General features: G+C 40.6%; 1 protein-coding gene across 2 annotated transcripts in view; it reads left to right on the top strand.

Moving 5' to 3' along the window:
* Positions 1-254: 254 nt before the first annotated feature.
* DNMT3B (DNA methyltransferase 3 beta) overlaps positions 255-17,122 on the top strand; it is a 65,457-nt gene continuing 48,589 nt past the window's right edge. Inside the window, exon 1 of one of the 2 annotated variants that reach the window (XM_072631580.1) lies at positions 255-566. The gene's annotated coding sequence lies outside the window, so the exon portion shown is untranslated. The remainder of the gene's footprint in view (positions 567-17,122) is intronic. The other variant, XM_072631582.1, reaches the window with a different exon arrangement.

The raw sequence follows: 17,122 nt of genomic DNA, 5'->3' as shown, positions 1-17,122 counted from the left end.
TCCACTATCCCTCTGTTCCAGGACTGGAAGATTTTTTTCGCAGGGATTTTCCTTCCTGGGGATGGGGGTGGGGGGGTGGGGAAAGTTTCAATGAACTATTTCAAATTTCCCTCTCTCCCTCCCCTCCAGCCTCCGCCCCATCAGTTCTTGGGATGCTGAGTGGTTGGCATCTGGGGCTCCCTCCTCCCCTGGCTGGGGGCGGGGCTAGGCGGGGAAGGGCTTGCTGGGGCTTGGGACTCCGCCCCCTCCCCACCTACTTCAGCTGCCCCCTGCTCGCGGCTTCGGTCTCTGCGCACCGCCCACTGTGCTCCGTACTTCTTTACCGGAGCCCTCCTGTTGGAAGGGAAGGAAGAACTCCAGCACCTGGAGAGTTAACCTGCTGCCAAGTAAATATAGCTTCGAGGTCGTTGCTTTGAGATTCGAGACCCGGGAAAACTGAAGCTTTGAGGATCTTGCAAACCCCACGCGCAACCCAGTGCTTCCCAGTCCAGCCGGCCCAGCGGGCAGCGCTGAACTGCACCGAACCTAGCACCGCATTCCCATTCTCACTCTGACCAGTGGAGCAGGTGAGCACGCCCCCAACTTCCCTGGATCCCAGCATGGTGGGAGGGTGGGTGGGGCGGACTGGTGGCATGTGTACTAACTTTTCCCTTGGGACCGAAGTAGTGAGGGGCTGTCTGACTGGCCTTTCAGGGTGGGAGGAAGGTGAGGGGTACCTTCCCTAGGAAAATAAAGGACATCCGCCGGCCCCCACCCCCCACCCCACTCAGATGTGCCGGGGTTTCCGCCTAGAGAGCAGAGGGAGGGGGATATTGGTCTCTCAAGTAAATGATAGTGAGAGAGGGTAAGGAGAAGCATCCATCCTTGTGAGAAAGCAGCTGAGGAAGAAGATGGGAAGTGTATGTCCACTTCCTTGCCACCTCCACCTCCAAGAGAAAAGGGAAAAAAGGGGGTGTTAGCTTTACTAACCTTGAAGGATAAAGGAAGAAGCCCTTCCAGCCCCTCCCCAAGGAAAGCTGAACCATATCCATCCGGGTAGAGAAGGGAGAATAGGAAAAAGAGACATCTGCCTGCTTTCTCTGCCACAGACAGAATGAAATCTCTTATTTGAAAAAAAGGGTTTTAGCCCTAAGGGGCAAAGGATACCTTTGCAGAGGGGGCGTCCATTCTCAGACCAATAATGTCCTTTAGATGGGGGGGAGGGGAAATGGGAAAATGAAAAAACTATTGCATTGGGGAAAGTGGTGAGGAGACACCTCAATATTGAGAGAAGAGGCCTATATTAACTTGGAAGAGAAAGGGGGCAATGGGCTATTGAGAGGGGAGAAGAGAGTCATCCTTCTTTTGGCGTAGTTGAGTTAGGTCAGGAAAAGGAAGGGGGTTTGGGGAAAGAGATGCTCCAGGGAACATTGTGAGAAGGGTCTTTTTTTAGGCTGGAGATGGGGAAGGGGCTTGAATAGTGGGCAGAAGCAGGCAGGATTCAAGATTCAGTAAAGCACTATTTTCCAGTCTCAGTCTTCTCTACTGGCTAAACCATTTCACTTCCCTTCCTTTAGGCCCACCTGGGGCCTCAGATGGGGAGGAGAGGAGGTGGCTATCCTGGGGTTTAAACATCCAGACCCTACAAGAGTTCTGGTTTGTGAATTCTGTAACTCAAAAGGCATTCCCAAACTAAGTCACTTATACTCGATTGGGTTCTTAATGTATTCCTGGGGTAGGGGAACATAGTCAGAACTCTTAAAACTGAGACTGGAAAAGGAAGGCAAAGATGTGGGGATGAGAGAGAGGAGCTGACAATAGAAATAATCATTTATGTGGAACTTGAGGGTTTACAGCACATTTTCACATCTGTCCATGAATTTGATCTTGTAACTGCATGGGAGTACAAATATTATCCCCATTTTACAGATGATCCAAGAGCTGGGCACTTAGAACTCTTATTTCTATAGCACTTTCTAAAATTTATAGAAAGCATTCCTCACAGTCCTTTGAGCTAGGCAATAACACCAGGATCATTTGTCCCCGTTTGGAGATGAGGAACATGAGACATAGAGGTGGAATGAGTTGCTGGACCCCACCTCAGGTGTTTGGCACCAGGGCCACTTTCCACTACACTGCTTCCCTTAGGCAGTAGGGGAAGACAGGATCACTCCTTGTTTGTGCTTGTTGCTTGGGGAAAATTTTTGAGGAGAGGCTGGAAGAAGTTTGAGCAGTGCCATTTTGGATGGGGAATGGAGGCAATTTGGGGAGCTAATGGGTATCTTACCTTATCTTAGAGTTGAAGCACCAAGCGTCTTGGGGGGAGAGGTTCCAGTTCTTGAGAAGCTTTTTTGGAGGGGGATCCTGATTTGGTCATCTGGTAAGTCCCTGGATTAGGTAGGTTATAGTGAAAAGGACTGCATTTTGAGCCAAGAGGACCTCGGTTTCAATACTGGCTCTGCTCTTTACTAGGGTGACTGTGGTAAGTCTGTCACTTAAGCTCTAGGTCTCAATTCTCTTTTGAAAATGAAGGTCTTGGCCAGATGATGACTGTCTCCTTCCACTTCTAGTTCCCAAGGTCTTAGATTTGTTACCTATTTAATTTGGGAGCCAAGTAGAATAGGAATTATTCCTGGAGGGAGAGAACATCTGTTAAGAAAAAATCCTGACTCATAAAGTTGTCACCACTCAGCATGCTCCAACTTACTGCTAGGTGAGGGAAGAGAATCTAGAACTACCGGGGTGTTGGATTGGGGGGAAATAAAAAGGGTGGAGGAAGGGACATCAAGTCTAGCAGCCTCAGTTCCTCCAGAGCTGGGGGAATTGAGGGGGTGGAGAGTAGGGACTGGACTGCCCTCTACCCCATGACCCACTGAGACCCCTGTCTTTCCCAATTAGCACATCCTGGCCTTGTGCTGGGGAAGACCAGGAGGGGGTCTAGTTAATGTTCCCTTTGCCTCTAACAATAGAAAATGTCCAGGGAATAGCTAACTTCTAACCAGATCTCTTTTTCTTCTAACTCCTCTTCTCTTGAAGTATGACATTTTCTCCGTCCTAGTCTCACCTTGGGATTCTTTTGTATCCCACCTCCTCCCTCTTTGCTCGGGGCTCATCTTTATTTTTGTCTCTGTTGGCTCTTGTTAATCTCAACCCCTCCCCCAAGGTCTGGGATGTGGGCTGCAGGCCAGGGCTGGTGTAGAAGCTGCAATGGCTTGGCGGAGGACCCTGGGAGGCCTTCCCCACCCCCACCTTTGCATTATAGCCTTAGGACCTGGAACTAGAAGGTACTTGAGAATGTAGAATCTTAAAGGCTAGACCAGAAGGATCCAAAAGACCACAGATTTTCCTCACACCTAGTCCATCGAGTACGTAGTCCTAAGGATGATCATTCCCATTTCACAGATTAGGAAATTTGTAGCAATGGAAGTGACTTGGTTGAGTAATGCTCTTAGTGCTAGTTTCTGTTGCTATCCCCCTGGGAGGCTGGGGAGACTCCTGAATCTTAGAGAAGGAAGAATGAAAGCAGAACTGTTCCCTGAAAAAAGCTCCATTCTTTTAATAATGAATTTTTATTAACATCTTTTTACATCACCTCTATTTCCTTTCCACTGCATCTTTCTTGATTCTCACTTTCAGAGAGCTATGCCTTGTAACAAAACAGTTTAGGGAAAAAAAGTTAATAATAAGGAACTTAAAAAAAAGTTAGAGGGAGAAGGGCAAACAGGATAGAGAAGGAAAGCACAATCCAAAGAGGATGAATTGTGACATCAGGTGTTTCCTTGCTAGTGGCTAGAGCAAAATAACAACACTAATGCAGTCACCTCTTTTCTTGCAGCCCTGGAATTCTAGGGAAGGTGTTGATCTTAGTCCCATTTTATAGTTAAGGAAACTGAGGCCCACCCAGAGAATGAGAGAAATGCTTAACTCCAAGGCCAAAAAAAACCCCCCCAAAATCTTGGACCCCCGTCTGTATTGTGAGTCTTAGCAACCAAGAAAATTCTGTCTCTATAATAGTTAGGCACACTGGACAGGAAGCCCAGTTCCTAGGTATGATTTCTAGGTTCAAATATCTATTCCCAGGCTCTCTAGATATAGTAATGGGGAATGTACTACAATACCCCCAGTTTAAGTACTTACCTCTTTATATCTCCAACACCTAGGGCACCCACAGATCACTTTATTTGAATGCTTATTAATAAATTATTAATAAATGCTTATTAATAAATTTTTAATTTTTATTTAAATTTTAATTTCTAATTAATAAAATTATTAATAAATGCTTATTAATAACATTTGAATGTTTATTAATAAATAAACACTTTATTAATAAAGTATTTGAAGAAGATAGAAGTTATTTCACTCTGCCGGAGGAAGAATAAATGGAGGGTCTTCACTTGAAACCATTCAGTTTCCTTTTTATGGGTCGCTTTACCCACAAAATGAAGTCAGACTTTTTGTTATTTAATCATTTTCAGTCATGTCTGATTCTTCAGGACCCCTTTTAGGGTTTTCCTGGCAAAGATACTGGAGTGATTTGCCATTTTCTTCTCCGACTCATTTTACAGATGAAGAAACTAAGGCAAACAGAGTTAAGTGACCTGCCTAGTGTCACCCAGCTAGTAAGTGTTTGAGGTCAGATTTAAACTCAGGAAGATGAGTCGTCGTTATTGCATGTCCAACACTATCCATTGTGCCTTCTAGCTAGGCTAGCTGTGCCTAATGTTTGCAAATGCTTTGGGCTTAGTAGTATCAGGGTCACTGATGCTAAGTGATCAAGTGGTAAGTAAGGAACCCAGTAGAAAGCTGTCTAGAGGATCCTAGATTGAAAGCAGTAAGAGGTGATAGACTTAAAAAATTGGGATGTTTTCCCCTTTGCTCCATTCTTCTTCCAAACAGCCATCCTTTATAAAGAAAAGAAAAGTTCTATAGAAAATTGAAATAAAGAGGATTACATAATTTCACATCTCTTCTTTGTAGCTAACATTGGTCATTATAACTTGGAATATTCAGATTTGATTATTTTGTTCTTTTTTTGTGTACATTGTTGTCATCATGTATATTTTCCTCACAGACTCATCAGTTTTAGGTCTCATTTTTATAATGCTTTAAAGTTTATAAAAACAACCCTACAAAATAGGCAGTATGCATATCCATTAATTTGTAATTAATATGAAAGACCATCTATAGATCTCAATCCCAATTTTGTCTGGTAAGTCATAACAATTCAGAGCCTCAAGTTTTCTCAGTCATAAAATGGGGACTGCACAGTGGGAAAGGGGGCTGGTTGTCAGCTCTACTAATTTTTTTTAATCTACTACTCTGGACAAATCGCTGACCCTCTAGGCCTCAGTATCCTCATCTACAAATTCAGTTTCACTGGATGGCTTTTCCTTCCACAGACTGCCTTACCAAGGTAAGAAAGTGATTTGGAAAATTTCAAGGCTTAGAGAAATAAGTGAATTTAATGGTCCTGATTTTATTTCATTGATTTCCTAGAGTAGCTGACCCTCTTTTTAATTTTCTAACTTTGGGCAGGAATATGGAGGTGAAGGACAGCTTGGGCAGAAATCTAGAACCAGAAAAGTTTGTAGCTCACCAAGTCAGAACCAACTTGATGTTCCCCAATGTCAAGTAATGTTCTTTATTTCCAGGCCTGGGGGAGGTCATGAGCTACCAAACTGGAAGTTTTTCTTGGTTTTAGTCATGTCCCCTGTCTGCTTGGGCAGGTCTGTATCCTCTCAGTGTCCCTTCTCTCCCCCATAATCCCCAATTCACACTTAGTTGCTGATGACTTAACATTTGGCCTTCTCAGGACTGCACCTTTTTAAACAACTTGCAGTTGGTCTTTTATTCTAGCCTTTAAAGACCTTTGAAGCTGTCTTGCAATGACCTACATATGGAAAAGGGATTAAGCTCTGAGTTTGTTCTACATGAGAGAACTGGGAAGGGGTGTAATGGGGTTGCCCAGGGAGGCAGACACATTTCAGTTTTGGGGGAGAACTTAATGAAATAGGCTACCTCAAGGTAGTGAGTGACCTGGGTGAAGTGTAGTGGAGATGGTTACCTTTCTGGAACTCTGAGAATATGATTTCTGCATGGGTTGTGTGGTCAAAATAGATGATATTTGGAGATTCTTAAAATTCATCAGAATTGACCAGTAGAGAAGTGGAACTCTCAAGAGTGCCCTTTTTTTCTTAAGGGAAAGGGGTAGTTATTACACTGCATCAAAAAAAGTTTCAGAGGTGTCAAACACACATGTACTCTAACCAGCACTTAAAACAGATTAAAATGTAATTGGGAAAAATTTAACAAAAACACATTGAAACATAGATCACATTACTTTTTCTTGATTTACAAGAGAATTGCTTCCCAACTTCCCACCCCCCTCATATTTATTAAGCCCTGGTTTCTTCTGTATGGTGAGGGGCATTAGTGTTAGGTTCTGATTGTGGAGATAGAAAGCATCTTAAAAATTAAACCAAATCCTCTCCAAAGCCCAAGGCTACAGTGACCGAGTTAGGATGTATAAGCCCTGTACCTGTGAATGTGGTACCTGCCATCTAACTCTTTGTGTTTTCAAAAGCAATAGAGGCAGAAGGCCTGGGTTTCAAATTTTGACTTGAATAACTCTTATCCTGACTAGTTGAGTGATTTTGGAATGGTAAAAGTGACTTATCCTTTCCAGACCTCAGGTCTTCTCATCTATAAAATGGCGGGGATTATGTTTGTACCACATATACACCACCTCCCCCCAGGTTTGTGAGGAATGTACTTGGCTAAATAAGATTGAAAGAGCACTGGCTCTGAAATCACAGGGCAGTGGTTCAGAATTTAGCCTATGTGTGCAAGGCAGTTCCTCTCCTTGGTTGGGGACTTCATCTGTAAAACAAAAGGTGTTGGAGGGAGGGGGTGGAGCAGTTTGCACCAGATGACAGTAGATCTAACTCAAGTTCTATGGTACAAAGTACCATAGAAATGTGGGCTAGTTTGGTTGTTTTTTTTTTTTTTCCTGGCAATGTTACTAGGAGAGATCATCACAGGCCTCAGAGGAGAAATTTTGGAGATAATGGCAAGCAAGGTGACTTCCTGATCATTTTCCAGATGAAGAGAAAATACCTATGGGAAATTTCTACACCTAGTAGGAATAGGACCTAGACTTACAAGGTGCAAGGGCAGGCCTTTTATGATGCTAAAGCTGTTGGTAGAATTACTTTTAGTCTTTATGGATTGATTATAAATCTAAAGTTGAAAGAGACTTTTTTGTTCAGTCATTTCAGTGATGTCTTGAGTCTCCATAACCCCAACTGGGATCTTCTTGGCTCTGAAAGATTAGTCTTCCTGGGTCTAGACCTGGTGCGGCGTCCACTTTGCCACCTTGCTTCCCTGGAAAGAACATTAGCAGTCAGTTGACTTCATCTGACTTCCTTTTTCAGTGCTTGGCATATAGTAGACATTTAATAAATGTTCGTTGACCGACAAGAAAATGGGTTTGGAGAAAAGAGGTCACACCAGCAGTAAATGGAAAAACCTGATTTTGAGCCCAGGTCCTTTGCCTCTCCAGATGGAGAGCCATTTTAACTGCACCAAACAATCATTTCAAAGTCAGTTTTACTGATAGCCAAATAATGCTCTCTTCTCCTGACTTTGATGCTAAGTCAATTTAACCTTGGACAAATCTCCCTCTTTGACTATGGAGCCTATTTCCTCTCAAAAATGCAAGCTAAGGGATTGCATGAACGCAGAGGAATTCTCCCTCCTTTGACATGTTTCCATGTCCTTTCTACGTGCAGATCATTTCTTCCCTCTTTGAACCTAACTCCCTGAGGGTAAGGATTCTTTCCTTTTTTTTTTTTTTTTTTTGGTCCTCCCTCACCTCCCCAGGCTTTTGGAGTTAAGTGACTTGCCCAGGGTCATGCCACTAGGAAATGTCTGAGACTATCCACTATTCCACTTAGCTCCACCTCTTTCCTTTTTTAATATTTACATTCCTAGTAGTTCAGTTTGGTGTCTGTTGTAAGCTCTTTAAACTTTTTCATTCATTCACATATCTATCCAGCACTAGCCTACTTCACATTCCACTTCTGTGATATCTCATCTTCCCAGGTGCTCTACGGTTATCCCTCCCCCATTGCTTTCGTCATTGATGGTTCAGTATATTGAGGGTCAACATAAGAAATTAAATGGGAATTTGGGGGGAGTTTTATGGAAATTGAAGATGACAGTGAAGGCCAGCAGAGAACACAGAAAAAGTTTAGAAAGTCAGAAATGCCTAAAAATTATGTGTGGTATTGTATAATATCAATATATTTTATCTTTTAATACCACAAATATAAACCTTTCTTCTTTAAAGTTAAAATAAGTAAAAAGTTTAATTTACGAAAAGAACACAAAAGCCAGCAGGTGATACAGAAAGGCTAGAAATGTAGAAATATAAAAAGTTTAGTAACTCATAATTGCATAAAATGCATATACTATTGTATATTATATTACCTGTACTTTTTACTGTTTAATAACACAAATGAATACACATTTAATTTCTTAAAATTAAATTTGTAGAAAAAACAATTGGTTCCACTGTGGGGATGCCAAGCTTGTTTACAGCAATCTCTCACATGACTTTGAGGTGATCTCTTAAGTGACCTTTGCATCTTAACTTGTATTTCGTGTCATTTAAATTCCATAAACCCTACTAAAATCAGGTCCCAAGCATAGTATTTCTAGTGGTTTGAAAAGTGTTCTCAAGAAACAGGAAAGTGATGAACTTTAAGAAAAAAGTAGAATTGTTATATACTTCATTCAGGCAAAACAGCTGTTGAGGTTGTCCACCATTATGACGTTAATGAGTTGATCATAAGGCATATCAAGAAAAAAGAGGAAATCCTGGAAGCAATTGCTGCAGCTTCACCAACAATTGCAAAGTATTTGCATAAACCCAGGGAGCCACATCTTTCTTGAATAGAAAGTGCAATATTCTTTTGGGTGCAGGATTGTTATTAAAAAAAAAAAAAAGACATTCCAGTAGACTCTGGCATCATACAAGAAAAGGCTAAGTCCTTATATGATTTCCTATAGGAAAATGAAGGTCAAGGGCCTACCCCTATGGATTTTTAGGCCAGCAAAAGCTGGTTTGAAAAATTTTTTAAAACGATATAGCCTATGCAATGTGAAAGTACCAGGAGAGCCAGTGTCTTTGGATCGAGACAGCTTGGGAGTCTCCTGAAATCCTGAAGAAACTGACTGAAGAGAAAAGTTACAAACTGGAACAGATATTCAGTGCTGATGAAACTGCCCTATATTGGAAAAAAATGCCTCAGCCAGTACATCAGCCAAGAAGAGAAGCAAGCCCTAGGTTTTAAAGCTGCAAGGGATAGGGTAGCCAATAAGGTATTGTAAAAACTCCAAAAAGAAAGAAAAAATTCAAGCTTATCTGGTGCAAAGGGGTGGGCCAAAAATTTTTAGGAAGATTTTCCAGATTGAGGAGCACTGCACCCCTGACCCCCACTGATGTACAAGGAATAACTATATTATGACCTCTACTCACTCACTTGTGCTCTGCCTGTAAGCATAGACTTAGACCCCCTTGATCTTTCTCCCCCTTTTCTCCATTAAGAGCTTCCCCCCTCCATCCCCCACCCAGAAATTGAAAACCAAACCCGGCCCCCTCCCCATCCTCACTCCCTTCCTAAATTGTTTTCCCATTTGGAATATAAGCCCCTTGAGGGCAAGGACTCCTTTTTGTTTTTGCATCCTCCACATTCCCCTGGCTTTTTCATTCATTCTTCTGGGAGCTCAGATGGAAATCATGTCCCGGAGCTTGTCTTCTACCTGGCTGGCCCCCTCACCCTTTAGGGATACAGTGAGGGATGTTGAAGTCCTTTTCATCTTGAATTATGCTCTTTTACAAACAACAATGACTAGGAGGACAACCAAACAAAAAGCCCAACGAAGAATATGGTACGTTAGATACAGGATATTTTGGTAGCACTTCCTTCTACATACTGGTTGGTGGATCTCAAAGAGTTATTCAGGATACTGGGGAGGTGGGAAAGGGAGAAACATTTATTTTAGCCTGATGGATGAGAAGGCTTAGAAGTCAGTGAGACTAGAAGAAAAGGGAACAGAAAAGATTAAGGCCTATTCCTTCCACTGGGGGTGGGTGTGCTTATTTACTTTATGCTAATAAGCCAACCTTAACTGGATTGGGATACTGATATGCAAATTTATTAACCCTAAGGTTGTGGCTGGTTGGAAGCTTGATTAAAATAAGGGAGGGAGTAGGTTTATTGTTAATTATTGTTTATTGGGTTAAAGTAGTTTTGGGGTTCAAGTGTAGTGCACAAATACACTAGATCTGCAGTGTTTAAGAGCTCTATTCTTACCATTCAGACTAAGGGGTATGCAACCCTTTGAGTTTTTTAGTTAGGTGTGTCTACTGTGCCGAGCCCTAACACTTAGGGTAATACAGAAAGCTACTGAAAATTTGAGGAAGGGTATAAGTGATCAGAATTAGATCATCCTAATTCATCGCAGCTTTGCAAATCAATCCGAGTTGCAGAACTGGTAATTGCTCAAAGTCATCAGTGTGACAGTGCTTGAAACAGCTAAATTAACAACTGGCTACTGACCTTTAATCATCTTTTTGTTTTACCTGCAGGATTTAACCATTTCCCAGGTCAAAGGGCAGAAGGGAAAGCTGGTGTGTCGGGTAATGGTGCCCTCTGTCTTTATGATATGTGTGTAGGCTTTGGTTCAGGTATGATTGTGGGCTTTGTAAATGTTTAAAGAAGAGTTCCAATGCAGACTATCCATTATCTGGAGGGAGTAAACCAGGTAATATAGTAGGAAGACCCTGTATGACTTGGAATCTGGGGATTTCAGATCTTAAGCTTACTTAGCTGTGGTATAGCAGATGAATTCAATTCATTCTTTTCTGTGTCTGATTCTTTGTGACCCCTTTTGGAGTTTTCTTGGCAGAGATTTTCTTTTCCAGGGCATTTTACACTTGAGGAAATAGAGGCAAACAGGGTTAAAAGTAAGTTACCCAGGGTCACATAGCCAGTTAAGTGTCTGAGGCAAATTTCAACTCATGATTGTTAATCTTCCTGACTTCAGGCCAGGCTCACTTAGCTGCTTACTATGCTGGTAGGTATGGTGTGAAGTGCTGGGGATAGAAATACAAGCTGGAGGGATGGAAGATGATACCTGTGTTGGGGCATGATGGTGAGGTGAAGAATCGCTGATCTAGGTCCTTTCTCAAAATGAAGATTCTGGGGAAAATTGGCTTTTTGGAGAGGTGGCCCCAGAAGCAGAGGGAGAAAGCAACTAAAGCATGGTGCAAAGTGATGTTGGTGTGGGGGAGGAAGCAAACATTTATTAAGCTCCTACTTTGTGCCAAGCACCATTCTAAGTTCTGCAAGTATTTACCCCAATGGAACAGGAAAGCCTTTTATCAGTGTCTCTGATAAACTGTCTTCTGATGGTGGACTCTTTGGTATTCTCCACAATTTTTCCTGTCATCTTAGAGGAGAAGCTGAGGGACCTTACAGGCTATTGAATCTAATCCCCTGATTTTGCAGATGAGAAAACACAAGAACTGAATTAAAGTGACCTGTGGGTTGAGGGAATTCTAACCAACATCTTCCTGACTTCAAAGTCCAGTACTTGATCCACTAGATCATACAGAAGGCTAAGTTCCAGTTCTAGTCTACCTGTTTTGGCCAAATTACTTTCCTTTTATGTGCCTCATCTGTAAAAATGAAGTTAAGATGATCGCTTCTCCTCTGACATTATGTTCTAAACACCTGTCTAGCTCTTAAAAATGTAAAAAAATTTAAATATTATATTTATGTTGTTTTGGGGCTTCCTTAATCTACTTTTTATCCCATGACCATTTAGCCTTGCCAATTCTATACATTTTTTTTGTGTGTGTGTACTTAATTCTCACAAGGTCTTTGTTCAGTGCTATGTGGGGGCATACAGAGAGCAAGAAGACATGGTCAAGGAGTCATAGAATTTATCCAAGGGAGAAGGGGGATAGAGGTTTAGAGGAGAGAGATCTTCACTGTGGACTCAGTATGGTCAAGGAAGGTTTTGACATGATATTGAGAATTGAACTGGGCCCTGGGCCATCAAGGATCTTATGATTCAGAGGATATGTGTAGGTCTAAGCAAAGGGGCTAAGCAGTTAGAAGGGAACTAAATAGAAGTGGAAGAACTGAGGGATGCCAGTCTGGCTGGAATTGGTTCAACAGCTGGATGCGACTTGAAGGAATGAGTCTCTAAAAACCAGGAAATAGAAGCCTGGAGAAAGGAAAAAAAACTCCATAGCACCATAGTTCTGCTTACTTTGTGCTAATAAATTCCCATGCATCTGGGTTCATTATTTGAAGTCAGCAATTTTTTTAATTTAAAATTTTAACTTGTTAATGTAATTAATATATTAAAAAATACATCTAGTTAACAGTGTTGTAAGGTACAGTAATCTTCCATTATATCCATGTATCACAATTTGATTAGCCATGCCTCACTTAATGGATATCTACTTTGTTTCCAGCTCTTCAGAAATACAAAATATGCTGCTATTATGTCATTGAGGCCTTAAAAAAAGGTCAGTGACCTCCTTGGACTATCTCTTACTAGGATCTCTGAGCCAGAGCATATGAACACTTTGTTAGTACTATTCCTAATTGCATAGTGAATGGCTGGACCAATTCACTAACAGTATGGAGGTTTTTCTATGATTTTTACAGTGTTTACTTTTATTTTGCCATAGAGAAAGTTAAGAAAAGAAATGGTGGAGGTAAGAAGAAAGCACATTCTGGGCAATAGAAACAGCCTGTGGGAAGGCAACAGTGTAAGGTAGAAAACTCAGAAGATTGATTAGTTTGTCTGAATGTGTGCGCATGGGATGCTGGGGAATAATACAAAATAAGTCTACAAAGGTAGCCTGAAAGTGGGGCTATGCTGTGTTTGACAGTTTTAAATGTTTCATTTTGTCCTGGAAGCAACGGGCAGCCCCTGAAGAGCTTTCAGCAGGGTAGCACATGGTTAGTCTCCCCGCCTTCCTCATTCCCTCTGCCCCCCCCCATAATTATTTTCTAATTTTCTTTTTTCAAATTACATTTATAAAGAATTTTTAAATTTTTTTAAAATTGAATTCCAAGTTATCTCCTGTACTTCCTTCTCCCTCCCCGCATTGGGAAGGTAAGTAATTTGATAAAGGTTATATATGTGCAGTCATGCAAAACATATTTCCACATTAGTCATATTGTGAAAGAAAACACAGGCCAAAAAGAAAAACCCATATAAAAAACAGAGTAAAAAAAAAAATAGCATCCTTCAGTCTGCATTCAGACTCCATCAGTTTTTTTCTGGCTGTGGATTACATTTTTCATCATAAATCCTTCAGGATTGTCTGGGATTATTGTATTGCTGAGAATAGCCAAGTGTAGGCCAAAAAGTCCAATCTGCAAGAAAAAACACTGAGGCAGAATTCTGGGCCAATAATCATTTATTAAAAGGACCTGGCCTCATTTAATGAATAGGACCTCAGACCTTCCTCATGATCTGAGATGTACCCTTCCCCCAGGATCTTATTTTTATAGTGCTAGCTATCTGGGCAATACAAGTAGAACAGGCCAAAAATAGAGAGTCTGGTGCATAAACCCTCCTGGAGGGTCTGTACAAAATACAGAATCCCATTGGTTGTTAGATAGATTGTCCAAAAGACTTTAACAGACCTATCTTGCCCTTCCAGAAGGTCCTATCAAAATTGAAGGGCAGGTTCATGGGGTTAGGCTGATGAATGGATGTCAAAACATCTGGGGCTGGTAGAAGACAGGTCACAGCCTGGCAACCAGGGTCACTCAATGACCAAATGCTCATAGCCATCTCCTCATTTGGGACAATAAGGAGATAATGAAGGGTGGAAGGGCATTGGAATGGCTGGAGAACTTTCTATGTAATTGAGTCACATCTGCACTCTGGGCTTAGTCCTCTGTTTAGCTGGAGGAAGGGGCAACCATTCCCTAGCTGACTTCCTTTGATCAGGAAAGTGAGCTTTTTAGTTTGCTTATAATAATATATGTATTATAATAGCAATAATGATACTGATTATGCAGTATGCAGTTGGGGGTCTTTCATAAAAGGTTTGAAGCTTTTTATAAGAGTCTGGGTTCCTTTTATAAGGGAGAATATCCTATTTGATTATTCCTGATTAGTTGATTAAATATATATAAATAAATTTAATGTTAATTGAATATATATATATATAGATAGATAACAGGCATAAAATATTAACTTGATTAACTAAGACTAAATGTATATTGATTGGTTGGCTAATTTGATCAGCTAAATGTATATTGATTATGGGTATATATTGATAATTACTACTAATCGCCAATCCTTTAAAGTCACTAACTGACTAAGATAAAATAGGGGCATAGTCATCTATTTCATAAGTCGTTTACAGCTGATCATTTTGTACAATAGTGTACACAGTGTTCTGCTTCTTCTCACTTCACTTTGCATCAGTTCATGTAAGTCTTTCCAGATTTTTCTGAAAGTATCCTAGTTGTCATTTCTTATAGCACAATAGTATTCCATCACAATCGTATACTACAACTCATTCATCCATTCCCCAGTTGATGGGCGTTCCCTCAGTTTCCAATTCTTTGCCACTGCATAAAGCTACTATAAATATTTTTGTATATATAAGTCCTTCTTATTAAAAAAATCTCTGGAATATAGATCTAGTAGTGATGTTGCTGTGTCAAAGGGTATGCACAGTTTTATAGCCCTTTGACATAGTTTCAAATGGGCGTAGTTAGTCTTGTGTTAAAATAATTTTGAAAGTTCTGTGAAAGATGGATAGGAGACGGATGAGATTACCAAAGCAGGAAGAATCAATTAGGCAGGTGTAATAATAACCCATAGAAGAGAGACCATGATATTAACAGCCTTGACAACTGATTGGATGTGGATGAAGGATATGAATGAGTTTTTGAGATTGGAACCCTGGATGGTGATGTGGCCCTAACAGAAAAGAAGATTGGGGAGGGTTGGATTGAGAAGAGAAAGAATAAATCTTTAGGCCTAATGAGTTAAGAGTTGCTGATGACATTCAGTAGATATCGCAAAACATAGTTCTTCAGTCCAAGAATTTGTAGGCTGAGGTTCCTCGGTGACTGAGTCAAGGGATGTAGTTGAATGACCGTTTTATATTACTATCCTCTTACCCTAATTATCTGGTATTTTGGTTTATGTTTTGTATATATGAATATATGGAGGTTGCTAGGTAGCACAGTGAATAGAGAACTGGACCTGGAGTGAGGAAGAACTGAAGACCTGAGTTTACATCTAACCTCAGATATGGTAACCCTGGAAAATTAATTTAACCACTGCCTCAATTCACATCTGTAAAATGGGGATGCTAATAGCACCTACCTTCCAGGGCTATTTTGAAGATCAAATGAAATTAATATTTGTAAGGTACTTTGTAAGCCTTAAAGTGCTATATAAATACAAGCCATTAGGCATCATAATATGTACAAGTTCTCTCTGTAGAAAATAAGTAAAATTGAACAAAGATTTCTTTTTTTGTCTTCCCTCTTTTCTAGTAAGGGAACATGCACATAGTAGGCACTGAAAATGCTTATTAATGATTGAAAATGGAAAGACCACTGGTTTTGGGGTTAGGAATCCTAAATTTTAATCTCAATTCTCACATAACATGGGCTAATTTGAGTCTTAAATGATTGTGAGAATCCTTCAAATGCTTAGGATATTTCAGTTCCATGATTTAGTTGTGTAGGTGTGTGGGCTTCTTAAAACAAAGGTAGATTGTAGTTCAACTTTATCTTTTCACCTTGCTTAATTACTTACTATGTCCTGCAAATCCTCCCTGAGATAGCACCATGCACTTGAGACTTTTTTTAATACCATCCAATTCTACCCTCTCCCTCCCATTCTTATCTCTTAGTCTATATACATTCTCTCTCCCTACCAATCCTACCAAGATGGCCTTTCCCCCAGCTCCCATTTAACTTTAAAATTGTAGTTATAAGGGGTCATTGGCTCTAAATCATTTTACGGTGGAGAGCTGAAATACCTTGTTCACTCTTGCACATACAAGCTAGTAACTGACAGAATGGAATGAATGAAAAAAGATTTCATTGGGCACTTCCTATGTTAGTTCCTTATGGTAGTGCTACGTCTTTGGGGTTACAAAAACGAAAGCAAATAAACTCCCTGCCCTGGAGTTTTCCTTCTAAAACTAAAAAAGTAAGTAGTCTGAGAGGCATATTTTGCTCTTAGCAATCACAAGCATGGTAAGTAGAGTCATTGATTGGCATGCCTATTCCTGTCTTGCGATCTAGAGAGTAGAGCCGGAAGCAGGGTTCAGACGATTGCTGACCATGTGATTTAGCAGTCAGGACCCCAGGGTGGTGCTTGTGGAGCTGAAAGGACTAAGCTCCCCAGAAGGAATGGTGGATGTCTATGTCACTCTTCCTCCAGCTGATGATTTGTTTTACTTTTCTTACCCCAGTGATTTTGTGATAAGTTTTTAGGCTCAATTCTGAATCTACTTTCCATTGCTTTTGGGGTCAGTTAGAATTTTGATTTAATAAAAATATAAATAATCCTATTTTTATCATTCTTTAAAGTTTACAGAACATTTTTCTCACAAACAACTGAAGTTGTTTTCTTACGAACAACCTCTTTCCTTTATTGAGTCTTCAAATCTTTATGTAAAAGTTTCTTTTTTAATCCTGTGGGCTTGAGCTATTATTTTCCAAGTAGGCATTGGTATCTTGGAAGGTAGATTGGTTTTGGTTCCTCTTCTAGGGGTGGGTGGGTGGAGTGATGGTTATTAACTTTTCGTCCACCTCAAAGAAACTTTTAACTTTAAACCTGGACCAGCAAAATTAATCAACTTGAGCGTGGTCTTTTTAAAAAAAGTTATTTTTATTAAAAGACTGCTTAAAAGCTCTAACTTCTTTGAGTACAAAGAAAAATAAGTTGTATTAAGGCTGCTGGAAAGCATATAGGCCAGTTGGATAGTGGGGGAGGTAGGAAGTGTAGTTTTTTCTTGTCTTTCTTTAGACAACACAATGATTTCTCCACTTAACTACTTCTCCCTATC

Source organism: Notamacropus eugenii, chromosome 1 (genome assembly GCF_028372415.1).
Source record: "Notamacropus eugenii isolate mMacEug1 chromosome 1, mMacEug1.pri_v2, whole genome shotgun sequence".
NCBI lineage: Eukaryota > Metazoa > Chordata > Mammalia > Diprotodontia > Macropodidae > Notamacropus > Notamacropus eugenii.
Note: the sequence above shows the minus strand (reverse complement) of the source record. Positions and strands in the feature narration are given on the sequence as shown.